The sequence below is a fragment of the Jaculus jaculus genome, chromosome 3 (genome assembly GCF_020740685.1).
Source record: "Jaculus jaculus isolate mJacJac1 chromosome 3, mJacJac1.mat.Y.cur, whole genome shotgun sequence".
Classification (NCBI taxonomy): Eukaryota; Metazoa; Chordata; class Mammalia; order Rodentia; family Dipodidae; genus Jaculus; species Jaculus jaculus.
This window is the reverse complement of record NC_059104.1, coordinates 59767855-59780630: the sequence shown is the minus strand read 5'-3', so window position 1 is coordinate 59780630 and position 12776 is coordinate 59767855. Positions and strand designations below refer to the sequence as shown.

Sequence of the window (12776 nt, the reverse complement as noted above, 5' to 3'; positions counted from 1 at the left end):
TAACCTCTGATGGGTAATGAAGTGCTCTGATAGAAGTCTGCCTTGTTTGTTTTTGGAACTTTAGTAGGTCTCTCTGATCAACAGCTCATTGGGGATGTAGACCAAAACCTGGTACAGGGAATTATAAGTCAGTGCCAAGAGAAAAGATAAAGACAGAGAAGGAAGACAAAGAGGAAAATTTTGAGGTTAGGTTTCATCGCACCTTCCCCAGGGCCCTTCTATTCAGGTGCTCCCCCTAAGGTCCTCTTGAAGGCTGCATCTTGTAGTGTAGCTTCCAGAGTATAAGATTCTATGGTACCAGTTCAACTTGGGTTCAGTTTTGTGGCCCCTTTCCCTTCCTTCAAGCACCCGTTAGCTCAATTGGCCTGGCTGGCCAAGTATAAGGCTTGCAGTGTTGAGTATCTTCACTGATGATTTCTCTCTCTCCTATTGAACTGCATGAAGAATTCTTCTTCCAGCTTTCTGTCAGCTGGTCTACATGGAGGAGGTTATCAGCTCAGTTCCAGCAGGATTTCTCAGTGGCCTTGCAGCCCAAATATGTACAGTCTTCAGCAATAGGGTCATAGCATCTATTCCTGGGGGGAAACTAAGTGCCTCAGCATTCATTTGATTTTTTAATGTTTGCTATACTTACTGGGGTAAGGTAGAATCTCATAGGTGTTTTAATTTGTGTTTCCATAATGGTTAGGGATGTTGAACATTTTCTTAACTGTGTGTTAGCTATTTGTAATTCTTTCTCTGAGAACTCCCTGTTTAGTTCTCTGCCCCACTTTTGGAGTGAGTTGTTTGATTTTTTTATTGTTTAGTTTTTTGAGTTATTTTTTAAAATAATTTTTGCTTATTTTTATTTATTCATTTATTTGAGAGTGACAGACAGAGAAAGAGGGAGGGAGGGAGGGAGAGGGAGAGGGAGAGGGAGAGAGAGAGAGAGAGAGAGAGAGAGAGAGAATGAATTAGTGCACCAGGGCCTCTAACCACTACAAACAAACTCCAGATGAATGCACCACCTTTTGCATCTTGGTTACGTGGGTACTGGGGAATGCAGCCTTGAACCAGGTCCTTAGGCTTCACAGGCAAGTGCTTAACTAGTAAGCAATCTTTCCAGCCCTAATTTTTTGAGTTCTTTGTAGATTCTAGATATTAGACTTCTGTCAGTGGTATAGCTGACAAAGGTTTTCTCCCATTCAGTGGGTAATGTATTGGCTCTGCTTATGGTATGTTTGTCTATGCAAATTCTTTTTAGCTTCATGAGATCCCATTGGTTTAGTGTTTGTTTAATTTCTTGGGCTACTGGGGTTAGTTCAGGAAGTCTTTTCCCAGTAGTATGTCATGGAGAGTGCCTTCTATTTTTTCTTCCAGTAGTTGAAGAGTTTCAGGCCTTACATTGAGGTCTTTAATCCATTTGGACTTGATTTTTCTGTATTGCAAAATGAGTTGGTCTAATAGTTTTTTTCTACATATGGTCATCCAATCTGTCCAATACCATTTGTTGAAGATGCTGTCTTTCCTCCAGTCTATATTATTGGCACCTTTGTGAAAGATCAAGCAGCTATAGTTGCTTGCCCAAAGGTCTGGGTCTTCAGCTCTGTTCCATTGGTCTGTTTCTGTTTTTATTCAAGTACCATACTGTTTTTGTCACTATGGCTTTGTAATATAGTTTTATATCAGGTATGGTGATACCACCAAAAATGTTTTTTTGCTGAGGATATGTTTGGATATCTGAGGCCTTCTGCCATTCCATACGATTTTTTTTAAATACTTTATTTTATTTGCAAGCACACAGAGAGAAAGAGATTGAGAAGAGAGATAGATAGAGACAGAATGGGTGTGCCAGGGCCTTCAGCCTCTGCAAACAAACTCCGGACGCATGTGCCCCCTTGTGCATCTGGCTAACATGGGTCCTGGGGAGTCGAGCTTCAAACCAGGGTCCTTCGGCTTCACAGGCAAGCACTTAACCATTAAGCCATCTCTCCAGGCCCCATATGATTTTTGAGATCATTATTTCAATCCCTGTAAGGAATGATGCTGGTATTTTTATTGGTATTGTGTTAAATCTGTATATTGCTTTTGGTAGAATTGCCATTTTCAAAATATTAATTCTACCTATCTGGGAGCATGAGAGGTCTTTCCATCTTCTCAAGTCCTCTTCTATTTCTTTCTTGAGTGTTTTTATTTTTTCATCATATAGGTCTTTCACATCCTTGGTTAGTGTTATTCCAAGGTATTTAATTTTTTGTTGTTATTGAAAATGGAACAGCATCACTGATTTCTTTCTCTGTGTCCTTTGCATATAGAAGAGCTACTGACTTTTGTGCATTGAGTTTTGTATGCTGCCAGTCTTGTGATTGCTCCTTTTTCATTTCCGACAGGGAGGTGGGAGGAGCTTGGAAGCAGGGGTCTGGCTTACTCACTCTTGATCCGAGTGCCCACCCACACACTCTTCAAACAGTAAACCCAGAAGCTGGGAGGTGGGATAAAAATATTTTTTTAAAAAAATAAAACAATGAAATGAGAATTTCCCACTAGTCTTTGACCAGAAGTGAAGCTACACCCATCAAAATCTCTCTAAATTAACAATGCTTATCCCATTGAATCTATCTTGATTTCACTCTTCATTGGAGAATCTGTTTTTCTTTTTCAGAAAGCACAGAGATCCAAGGATAACCAAAATCTATCAACAAGACAAGAATAGATAGCTGACTCCCTGGCAGGAGTTGTACACCCCTTACACAGCAGTTAGGGCCCTGGTGAAACTACAGAGGAATTGGCTCGATACACAAGAGTGCTGCTTTCATGGCGATTCCTGACATCTTGCACCAGGGTGATGGAGACAGACACTGAGGATATTCAAAATGTATTAAGGCAGAAATCCAAAAGCTGCTGAGAGCTCAACATTAAAGTAGAATTAAAAGTCACTCACCAAGGCTCAGGGAATTTTGTGGAAGAGCGAGTAGAAAGAATGTAAGCACCACAGGGTTAGAGGAAATATCTAGAGCCATTGTCCCCATACAATGACTGACTGCTGCTCTCACAACTCATAACCTACAACCCCATGGTGAATACCAGCAATCCCACTGATGAGGACCCTCAGTGGAGTGGGGGCAAGGAGGAGGGAAATGATGGTACCAACATATGATATATCCATACAAAGTTTCCACTTAATAAAAAAAAATATAAAAGGCTATAAAGTGATACTGGAAACAGTAAGCAAAAAAAAAAAAAAATGACAAACAAAAAAAATTAAGAAACCAAACTCTAAGCAAATGGAGAGGTATCATCTAGGAATAACTCAGCACTGTAAAGGTGACCACTTCCCCTCAAACAAACAGTGCAATCCAAATACAACACCCACAACTTGGCAACTTTTTTCTAAAACTAATCTGAGAAGAATACAGTGTGAGAATTGATGGGCCATGTTTTAATACATAAAAGAGAAAGACTTGCCCTACTACATATCAAAATATGGTCCTATAGTTAAGCAATTCAAACTGTGAATGAGTCTAGCAACTAACACATAAATAAGTATAGAAGTTACAGAAACAGACAGATAATTCATAAGACTAGTTTTTGTTAAAAATGGCTTATTAGTGGGAGAAATGGTGTTCAAGAAAGTGTTGAAAAGGCTTCATTTTGAAAATTTAAGTCGAAATTCAACCTTGCACCATCACAAAAATAGCCAAGTGAAGCATTAAACACTAGCCATCAAACCTAAGCTTGAAAACATTAAAATTAAATACAGAAAAAAATGATGCTGAAATGAAGAAGGTCTTATATAAGATCTTGTCTAAGAACCAGGAAAACTGGTTGGATCTGACTACATGTATTTTATCTGAAAAATAATTATCTATGATAGCCATATTTCTAGTTTCAAGTACATGAATTTATTGACCATACTGAAAGCAAAAGTAAAAAGAAATAAAAGAGGCATGAATGGGTAAATAATAAAAAGAAATGCTAAATTAATGTTGTACAAATGTAAAACGTTTCAACATTATCAATCAAAAATTTACTAGGAGTGGTGGCACATGTCTTTAATGCCAGCACTCAGGAGGCAGAGGTAGGAGGATCACAGAGAGTTTGAGGCTATCCTGAAACTACAAGTGAATTCCAGGTCAACCTGAGCTACAGCGAGACTCTACCTTGAAAAACAAAACAAAACAAAACAAAAAAATTAGAATTATGTCAAATTTTTTTTGAGGCCAGGCTGACCTGGAATTCACTCTTTTTTAAAACAAACAAACAAACAAACTTGTCATTTATTTATTTATTTGCAAGGAGAGAGAGAGAGAAGAGAGACAGAGAATGGGCACATCAGGGTCTCTAGCCACTGCAAACGAACTCCAGATGCATGTGCCCCTTGTGCATCTGGCTTATATGGGTCCTGGGGAATCAAACCTGGGTCTTTTGGTTTCACAGGCAAATGCCTTAACCACTAAGCCATTTCTCCAGCCCTGGAATTCACTCTTTAGTCCCAAGTTGGCTTTGAACTCTTAGCGATCCTCCTACTTCTACCTCTCAATGATGTCAATTTTGGGGGGTGGTGGATTCAAGGTCGGGTCTCACTCTAGCCCAGGCTAACCTGGAATTTCCCATTTGGTCTCAGGGTGGAGTTGAATTCATGGCGATCCTCCTACCTCTGCCTCTTGAGTGCTGGGATTAAATGCGTGTGCCACCATGCCCAGCTACAGCCTTAATTTTTATCTATAGTAAGATTGACAAAAATTTGAAGATGCAAATCAATTAATAATGACATCTGCACTAGCGAGCTTTTGGCTATAAGTGACTTAAGGACTGCCTTGATGAGAGGGTACATTTGTCACCTAGTACAACTCAATGCTTAGCACTTAGAGGGCATTTAAGTGGAATGGAATGACATCAGCAAATCCATCTCTGGAAACAGAAATGGGCTTATCTTTATCATGTAGGAAGAGAACCAGTGTGACTATGCATTAGCTTGTTTTCTATTAATGTAACAAGGTACTTGCAGCTGGAAAATTTATGAAGAAAGGAGATTTGCTCAATCACACCTTTCAAGGATCAGGGTACAATGTGTAAGAGGTGGCGGAAAGAATGTGAGAGCTAAAGGAAGGGTAGGACTCCTTACAACGTGCTCCTTCCAGACATAAAATGGCCTGGATATCCATGACCTCATAGTGCCTGACACTACCTACACAAGACCATCGTAAAAGGAGGAAAAGATCATGACATCAAAATAAAAGAGAGACTGATTGAGATGGGGAGGGGGTATGATGGAGAATGGAGTTTCAAAGGGGAAAGTATGGGGGGAGGGAGGGCATTACCATGGGAAATTTTTTATAATCATGGAACATGTTAATAAAAATTTAGAAAAATAAATAAATAAAAAGAAAGGAGCTGGGCGTGGTGGCGCACGCCTTTAATCCCAGCACTTGGGAGGCAGAGGTAGGAGGATTGCCATGAGTTCAAGGCCACCCTGAGATGACAGAGTTAATTCCAGGTAAGCCTGGACCAGAGTGAGACTCTACCTTGAAAAACCAAAAAAAAAAGAAAGAAAAAAAAAAAAAAAAGAAAGGAGATTTGTTAACTTACAGTTCTGGAAATTCAAAAGCATGGTTCTGACCCTGCTGAGGGTTTCTCAGCTGCATGGCATCCTGACAAAGGGCATTCTGTAAGAGGACTTGGTAGGAGGAGAGATCACATGGAAACAGGAACCAGGGATTTGGGATGGGGCCAGTATTATTGTTGTTGTTTTTTTTTTTTTTCCTTTTTGAGGTAGGGTCTTACTCTAGTCCAGGCTGACCTGGAATTCACTATGTAGTCTCAGGGTGGCCTCCAACTCAAGGTAATCCTCCTACCTCTGCCTCCCAAGTGCTGGGATTAAAGGCGTGTGTTACCACGCCCGGCTCAGTCTTGCTTTTTAACCCTCTTAAGGGGGTCTTACAAGAGCTAGAACAATTTCTCCAAACAGCAGCTCAAGGAATGACCTAACCATTCCCCATTTTCTTCCAATTTGGGGCTGTTAGGAGTCAAGTTCTGTAGGACACTCAGGGACAAATTGTTTCATTATTTCCAGAGAAGACTTGCAGCTGATTTTCAGGTATGTTCCACTGGTAGTCCTGGGCCATCCTCACCCCCAAAACAAATCCCCTGCAAAGGGAGAATGGGGTCTTCTCAGGGCGACCAGTTTACACTCAGTAAACTTTCCCAGGAGGGAGTTATCTTCCCGAATACAACCAGCATTAAGATTTTAGAGGACAAAGGAAACAGGGAGCTAACTCTCAGGATGCAGACACCAGAGTCTTCCCCCATCTTTTACCAATGAGTGTACTCTCTATGGAATATGCAGCATTATTATCTAGCTTTCACACTAAGAACCTCTTATCTGACATACAGGTATTTGAATATATGTGTTTGCAACAGATATTCAACAGTAGTCCCAGAAATAAGCCAATGTTGCTCAAGACTTTATTTCATTTGGCCCAAGGCTTGGGAGGGACTATGGGTGTTCCAAAGGTGCCTAGTGGCTGGAGAGGCTGGGACAGAGGAAGTTCTAGGGTGGTTAAGGCAGAGCAGGACTCCCTGGAAGGCTGTGCAGGATCTAGTCATGCTTCAGGGTGAGACACTAGAAGAGATACTTGCCCAGGTGTGGCAGAGGGCTCCCCAGTCTGCGCAATTGGTCAGGTGACGGTCGCCCATCTTCTTGAGGAGCTTCACCTCATCATCCAAGAAGTGGTTCTCCAGGAAGTCACGGAGATGGGGGTCTGTGCGGTAGAACCCAGCACATGAAGATCCAAAAGAGCGTGGTTCAGGTTCAGGTTCTTTTCCAGAGCCAAGGCAGCCTCCATGGCCTCCTGGCTTTTCCCACTCATTTGGAGCACATCCTGGAAGAGCGCCCACCCACCACACTGGATTTGCATCTTGAGGGTATGCTCCGTGCCCTTGAACTTCTACTCTGCCAACTCCCAAAAGAAGTGGTCCATGCCCTGCAGAGCCCAGAGGGAGGGAGTTGGAGGCTTGCAGGTGCTCATTGAGCAGGCAGTTGACCACAGCTTCCATCTCAGCTCCAGTAGGATTTCTCAGTGTCCTTGAAGCCCCAGCATATGGAGTCTTCAACAATAGGGTCTTACATCTATTCTTGGTGGTAAACGAAGAGCATTGGCAATGGCTTGTAAATGTTTTGGGGGCATCAGGGACCTCCCTGGCCAACAATTTACTGGAAGGTATCCCATCCCTGACACTGAAAATTTTCTAGTAACAATCTATGGCTTCTGGATGTGCCACTGTCCGAAAAAGTAGGTCCTATATGACATATTCATACCCTGTTAGATTTTGATTAACGCTCCCTCACCCTTCCTTTACACATTTTCTTCCCCTGACCTCTCTTAGGCCTTTCTACCCCAAGTAATTTATTTTTCTACTTACATATATACAATACCATCCCCTTAAGTCCACCCCTCTCCTCCCTTCCTTATAGCCCCTTTCTAGCTTACTGGTCTCTGCTACTAAGTTTTATTCCAACTCATATAGAAGTCCAAACATTCGTAACTAGGATCCACATATGAGAGAGAACATGTGACACTTGGCTTTCTGAGTCTGGGTTGCCTCACTAAGTATAATCCTTTCCAGGTCCATCCATTTCCCTGAAAATTTCATATATTTTAAATTTTTTTATTTTTAGAGAGCGTGAGAGAAAGAGAGAGAGGGCGAGAGAAAGAGAGGGAGAGAGAGAGAATTGGCACACCAGGGCTACAGCCATTGCATTGTAATTGAATGTCAGATGCTTGTGCCACCTAGTGGGCATATGCAATCTTGCACTTACCTCACCTTTGTGCGTCTGGCTAACATGGGATCTGGATAGTCAAATATGGGTCCTTAGGCTTCTCAGCATGTGCCTTAACCACTATACCATCTCTCCAGCCCAAATTTAATTTTTCTTTGCCTCTGAATAGAACTCCATTGTATAAGTTTAGCACATGTTCATTATCCACCCATCAGCTGAGGGACATTTAGGCTAGTTCCATTTCCTAACTATCACTATTGTGAATAGAGTGGCAATAAACATGGATGTGCAAGTACCTCTAAGGTAGTGTGATGAGTCCTTAGAACAGATTTAAAATTTTTTAAAAATTATTTTAAAAAATTTATTTATACAAAGAGAGAACAGGTGTGCCAGGGCCTCAAGCCACTGCAAACGAACTCCAGGCACATGTGCCACCATGAGAATCTGGCTTACATGTGTCCTGGGGAATCAAATCTGGGTCCTTAGGCTTCATAGGCAAGTGCCTTAACCTCTAAGCCATCTCTCCAGCCCAGATTTATTTTTTAAACATTTATTTTTATTTATTTATTAGAGACAGAGAGACACAGGGAGAGAATGGGCCCTCCAGGGCCTCTAGCCACTACAAATGAACTCCAGATGCATGTGCCCCCTTGTGCATCTGGCTTACGTGGGTCCTGGAGAATTGAACCAGGGTCCTTAGGCTTTGCAGGCAAATGCCTTAACTGCTAAGCCATCTCTCCAGCCCAGATTTATTTTTTAAAAGGCCTTAACATGTAGAAATAGAATTGTTCTGGGAAATATGATATGGGTGTACAAGTTTCATACAGAGAAAATTCCACCAACTGATTGCCAGATGTGGGTCTGCCCTGGGCTGAGGAGTGCTGCTCTGCCCCACGATACAGCAGATGTGGAAGCAAGAGCCATCTGGAAAGATGAGTAAGCTCATGTATCAAGTTACTGTTATTATGGATTAATGTGAAAAGAGCCCTGGCACCTGCAGCCGGCTGAGCTACTCCCTTCCCCACGGGTCTCCTCTTCTGCTATGTGAAACAGCTGGCACAGGGCTTGCTGGCTCTAGGGTGCCTCTCCTTCAGGCAGAACTGATTTTTTTTTTTTCTCTTTTAGTTTCTGAGGAGCTAAATTCTCTTGCAGCTCTGTCCTCACTTAGTATTCTCTCCTTCTCATCTTCTCTGCTGCAGAGTTTGTCTCTACAACTTAGTAAGGAACCAGATCTTGTATATTTTGCTGAATATATGTATTCATCTCTGCTCCCAGCATTCTGGCATTCTGCCTTAAACAGTGTTTACTAGCCATCTCAATATGTCTTCAGCACAGATAAGGACCAGAGGTCAGTATTGTAAAAGCAATGCTTCCACCTTCCACTCTTGGTATTGACTTAAATATATCTATTGATTGGTAATGTCTAAGAAGGACCACTTCAAATACATCTTTGCTGTGCAACTCAGATTACAACATCCTCTAACATCCTCTCAAGCATACTTTTCCATTATCTGCTAGTAAGAATTAGAGAGTGTTAGAGTTGAAGGCACCCTGGAGGTGAGTATTTCTCAGGTAGGAAACTGAGAGACTTGAAAGACTTGCTGAAGACCACGGTGCTAGGTAGAGTACAGCAGAATAGCAGTTTATCATACCTTACTCCTGGAAGGATTACAACTGTGTTTGCAAGAGTTGCTAAAACATGAGAGTGAAATCACAATTAGGAACAAAAGAAGAAAGAAAACATTTCAAAAGAGCCAAGAATAAGATCAAAACAGAAAAATACCAGAAAGACCACCTGCAACAGACTTGGCTCTAAACATCCATATGCCAATATGTCAAGACTGAATAGAAAATCCAATCAGACACAAATCCACAAATCTATGAAGTGCATAAAAGGAAAATAGACCTGGAGCTGCAAGAAGTCCAATCCTAGTTGGCACCAGAATCTGACAGGCACTGCTCATACAAAGAACTCAGTGGGTTATAACAAAGGTCTTCAACAATATCCTAATGGTGCATCGAACACGTATTTCTTAGTGCAGGGCTGGTAGCCAGTAGCAACACAAAAAAGCCCAGTCTGAGAAAAGATTTCACTTTATGTGGGTGTAGAGGAACACTGAGAGTCAGAACCAGGACAATAAAAGCATGAGGGAAAAGCTGTCAAACTGAGATATGAAAACTCAACTCAGAATGCTGCGACATCAGGAATACAATAATAATTACTACTCTTAATTGTGACCCAGAGGCACTGTGGATCCCAAAGTATTTTCTAAATCATCCAAAAGAATTAAAAAAAATGTTCAATCTGGCTTCAGATGAATTTAACACTTAATTAAATGGTATCATCTGTTGTAGCTTTTTCTTTCACATATTTGTTTTGTCCTCTTTATTTAGATTTTCATGTGTTTTTCTTTACTTTTTTTTTTTTTTTTTTTTTTTTAGGTAGGGTCTTTCTCTAGCCCAGGATGACCTGGAATTCATGATACAGTCTCAGGGTGGCCTTGAACTCATGGCAATTCTCCTACCTCTGCCTCTCGAGTGCTGGGATTAAAGGTATGTGCCATCATGCCCAGCTGATTGTCATGTTTTGAGGACCAGGACCTACATAGAGAGGAAGTGACATTTTACTTTAATGTAATTTGAATCTTATACAAAGGTGGAGATCTCTACCAGCAGAAGGGCTGCTGGACTTCTTAGCTATGATTGTTCTCAGCTCTTTACTTCATAACACATTGGAATTTGTAATATTAAATAAGAACTCATAAAAGGCTTAGGATAAGGGCTGGTGAGATGACTTAGTGGTTAAGGCATTTGCCTACAAAGCCAAAGGACCTGGGTTCAATTCCCCAGGACCAATGTAAGCCAGATGCACAAGGGGCACCTGCATCTGGAGTTCATTTGCAGTGGCTAGAGGTCCTGACATGCCCATTCTCTCTCTGTCTGTCTCTCTCTGCTTGAAAATAAGTAAATAAATAAAATTAAAAAGGCTTACGATAAAAAGAGGAAAAAACTTGAAAGGATAGAACCTAGTTTACAAACACCACTAATTGTTACTAACACCAGCACCAACAAATGTTGACACTGTCATATAAAGATTGGGATCCCAGACTCTGGCACCACACTACCTGGGTTGAAATCCCAGCTCTTCAATCTACTTGTTACTGAACCTTAAGTAGGTTACTTAACCTCACCATATCCCATTTTCCTGTCCTTTAAAAAGACAATGGTGAGCTGGGCTTGGTGGTGCACACCTTTAATCCCAGCACTCAGGAAGCAGAGGTAGGAGGATTGCCGTGAGTTTGAGGTCAACCTGGGCTAGAGTGAGATCCTACCTCGAAAAAACAAAACAAAACAAAAAAATAAAACATTAAAAATAAATAAAAAGACAATGGTAGTGCTTATCAAATAGAGTTTGCGATACTTGGTTTTCATATCACTGAGAATAAACACCTAGCAGAACAACTTGGTGGAGGATTTGTTTTGGCTCATGATTTTGGAGGGTTCAGTATATGGTTGCAGGAAGAACATATGGGGCTGGAGAGATGGCTTAGCGGTAAAGGCACCCATGCTCTACTGTCCAGATCTCACATAAGCCAGATGCGCAAAGGTAAGGAAAGCACAAGGTAGCACATGCCCTTTAGGTGGCTCGAGCATCTGGAGTTTGATTGTAGTGGTTGAGGCTCTGCCAATTTCTCTCTCTCTCAAAAAAAAAAAAAAAAGAACATTATGTCTATGGGAACATGTGGTGAGAACTGTTCTTCACCTTTTATGGGTGGGAAGCATAGACAGGATATAGGAAGAGGCCAGTACAAGTTATAACCCTCAAGGTCTTACTCCCAGTGAACTACATTCTTCAACTAGGCTTCACTTCCTGCCATCTCCCATCTGCCCAAAATGCTATCATATCATAAATCTAGATTTCATCAGGTGAAAGCCCTCATGATTTGTCTCTGAAAATGTCTTCACAGACACCCGGAGTGTGTTCACTAATACTTCAGGCATCTCTCAATCCAGTCAAGTTGACAGAGAAATTTAACTATCATAGACATATTGAAGGGTGAATGGATATGTGAAACAGTAACTTTAGATAGAAAATATGTGCTGGCTATTAATATTGCAGTTAAACACTTTGTTTTCCTCCTGAAAATGGCATCATTCTACTTCCTAGGCTGGTCTCAAATTTGTGTTGTTGCTGTTTCAGCCACCTGAGTGCGGCCACCTCTTCTACAATGTTCCATGAGACTTGGAGGGTGTCACATTTAGTGTTATGCACTCAACTGTCAATTATTTTTAGCACTTTGATGAGCTTTGAGTCTCCTCAGTAGTCAGTGCCATCTGCAAAAAGAAGCTTCTCTGACAAGAAGTGAGAGCAGCACTATTCTATAGGCATAAACATAAATATCTAGAGGGCAATTTGATGCACAAAACATGCTTATTTAACCAACCAACAGCAATGGTGTTCACCCTAGGACTTATGACCTCCCTACCAATAGGCGTTTGACAAGGTTTTGAGTAACAGGCTTGAGTTCTTTCTAGTGGAGCAGGCCCAAGATTTAATCAGAGTGCAGTTGGCTACCTCCATAAAAGTCATGCCACTATCATACCAGAGGGCACATCTTGCCTGGCTGCTGTTACGTAGTTTGCAGAGTTCACTGCTAGTTAAGACTGTTCTCCCCAGAGGCCTGTATAGCGCTTCCCAAGACTATGACAGCTAGCAAGGAAGGAGGAGGTTTCCAGCTTAACATTTCATATTTCAACTTGGGGGGCGGCAGAGTGAGAGAGAGAGAGAGAGAGAGAGAGAGAGAGGGAGGGAGAGAGAGAATATGGATATGCCAGGGTGTCTTGCCACTCCAGATGCATGTGCCAGTTTGTGCATCTGGCTTTATGTGGGTACTAAGGAATTGAACCCAGGTTGTCAGGTTTTGCAAGCAAGTGCCTTTAACCATTGAGCACTTCAATACCAACTCAGGCTTCAATAATGTTTTAATATGGTTTTTCTCAAAATTTTTGATCTCTA

At 41.5% G+C, this 12776-nt stretch overlaps 1 pseudogene; it reads right to left on the bottom strand.

Moving 5' to 3' along the window:
- Positions 1-7035, bottom strand: part of LOC123459417 — a 41133-nt pseudogene extending 34098 nt beyond the window's left edge.
- Positions 7036-12776: the final 5741 nt, after the last annotated feature.